At 41.2% G+C, this 2719-nt stretch overlaps 1 pseudogene; it reads left to right on the forward strand.

Annotated features, from left to right (window-relative positions):
• Positions 1 to 446: 446 nt before the first annotated feature.
• LOC118569375 overlaps positions 447 to 2719 on the forward strand; it is a 44734-nt pseudogene continuing 42461 nt past the window's right edge.

Consider the following 2719-nt stretch of genomic DNA (forward strand, 5'->3'; position numbering starts at 1 on the left):
AAGCTAAGATGTTGAAAGTCACATGGGGAAGGACGTTGCCCTGTCTAGCATAACGCTTTGGTCCCAGGTTCCCAGTTCCCCAGGTGAGTGTATTGACTCCAGAGGACCTCTGTTCAAGCACAGTTGTGCTGGCAATGTGCACATAATCCCACTATTGTGGTGTTATCCATTCCAGTGAACAGACAATTCCAATTTTCTCTGGAAATAATAGCAGCGGTTATATTTAAAAAAAAAAAAAAAAAGAAAGAAAGAAAGAAAAAAGAAAAAAACAGGCCTATGAGAGAAAGGAAGATGTTAATATTTGGGAAGCAAGTGTTGGACAGACAGCATCTCTTTATACTGTCTTTGAAACACTTATGAATATGTGAATATGGAATTATTTCAAAATTAATAGGTTTTAAAAAAAAAACTGGGCATGCTACTATAATGCTTGTGTGCAGGTGGCCATGTCAGAGAAGCAGCAGGTGGCACCTGAGCTTCAGGAGTTTGGCCCACCAGCAGGTAAGGCACTGATGGGTGAATCTCGGATAGTCAAGGCTCCAAGGGCTTCTACTCCAGAATGTCTCTGCTGTGCCTTTACATGTTTGCCACTGCCATTTTTCTCTGGTATCTGTCATGGTGTGAATGGGTGTTGGGGGATCCCCACTGCCTTTAATGTAGTGTGCTTACCTCATAGAAATATCCCGTTCTACTGGGCATTTTCACCTATGCATTATTATGAAGCTGATTTCCTCTTAAGCTATACTGTTTAACTGAAGCAATGATTTTATACAATCATAGTTCTAGCTTAAATAGAATTTGATAATTGAGGTTTTTTAATAAATATAGTAAGGGATTGTGGTAGAGGTTAGTTAGAAGGAAAATTAATATAGGTAAAAGTAGAATATGTGCTGCCCTGACCTCTGATAAAGCAGGGCCTGCAGAGGACAGAAAATAAAAACAAGGACTGAGGAGTAGTATAGACTGTGACTTACGTTAATGATTAAGAAAAACAATTGTGTTTCAGAATTTTCATCTTAATGTTGGGAGATGTGTTCATGGGTTTCAGCATGCATCATAGCTAGATGGGTTCTTGGAGATAATTTGTTTTTCATCTGTGATACAGAAAATGTTTAATCATGTTAGGGATATGGAAAACATGCTGGTTTTTTACTTGTACTCATTGTAACTATTCACTTAAAAATAGAATGTAACCACACTGTAATTTTTACACTGCTTGAAAGATTTTGCTGGAGTGTATAAGCTGTATGGAAAAAATTAACGATATACAGAAGGGATACATCTGGATAGAGGTAAGAAAAGAAATAAAGAGAGAAGAGAGATGATAGAAAGACCTTAAAGGTGTGTGTGTGTGTGTGTGTGTGTGTGTGTGTGTGTGTGTGTGTTTCCCTTTTTCAACGGCCCCAGAGAATAAAAATTTTAAAACCAAAAAAAAAATTTTTTTTTTACTCCCTCAGATAGAAAAGTCAAATTGAGCGATTATTCTGCCAACTCCATGGCTCCTCCTCAGTTCCTGAGCTGCTGAAGTCTGGTCCTCACAGCAGCACTTGTAATTCCAGCACTTAGGAAGCTGATACAGGAGGATCGCTTCAAGTGCAAGGCCAGCCTAGGCTGCATAGTAAGATATAGTTCAGCTAATAGAATACCTACCATTCAGGAAGCCATGAATTTAATCATCAGAAGAAAGAAAGTTTACTTTTTAAAGGGACGTTCTGGGGATGTAGCTCATTGCTTTAACATTTGCCTAGCTTGTACAGGCCCTAAAGACAATTCTCAGTGCAACAACAGAAAACTGTGTTCATTTGAAATCAATCAAAACAAGCAAACAAACAAAACACACACACACACACACACACACACACATACACACACACACACACACACACACACACACACACACACACACAGCAGGGCCAGAGATTGTGGTGCATATTTGCACTCTCAGCACTCAGGAAGCAGAGGCAGGAGGTTTGAAAGTTCAAGGCCAGACTGGGCCACATAGCAAGAGCCTATTTTTTTAAGGGAATAGAATATAAAAATGCCTAAGAGCCAAGATTAATGAAAAACAAATATGGTGCTGGCGCAGTCCTTTAACCCCAGCACTCGGGAAGCAGAGGCAGGAGGATCTCTGAGTTCGAGGCCAGCCTGGTCTATAGAGCAAGTTCCAGGACAGCCAGAGCTACCCAGAGAAATCCTATTTAAATAAATAAATAGGTAGATGGATGGATAGATAGATAGATAGATAGATAGATAGGTAAATGGAAAACAAGTGGAGTTTTATATAGCAAGTGATCACAAGCATGTAAAAAGATAACTACACGATCTGCCAAGTGACATAGGTGTGGTAAAGTGAAGACGAATTCCCATTTTTCTTTGCATGCTCTGCTGCAACCTCCAAGTTCTTTCTGGGAGAATGCTTCAGTCTCCTACGAGAGAAGCAGAGACTGAACACAGAAACAAAGGGCTGCAGAGACGGCGTGGTGATTAAGAGCACCGACTGTTCTTGGAGAGGACCCAGGTTTCCTTCCCGGCACCCACACGGCAGCTCACAGCCATCTGTAACTCCAGTTCCAGAGGCTCCAGTGCCTTCTTCTGACCTCTGCAGGCACCAGGAAGGCACATGTTATAGAGACTCAAGTAAGCAAAACACTCAAACACAGAAAATGATGGTGGTGATGGTGGTGGTGGTGGTGGTGGTGGTGGTGGTGGTGGTGGTGGT

The sequence above is a fragment of the Onychomys torridus genome, chromosome 18 (genome assembly GCF_903995425.1).
Source record: "Onychomys torridus chromosome 18, mOncTor1.1, whole genome shotgun sequence".
Classification (NCBI taxonomy): Eukaryota; Metazoa; Chordata; class Mammalia; order Rodentia; family Cricetidae; genus Onychomys; species Onychomys torridus.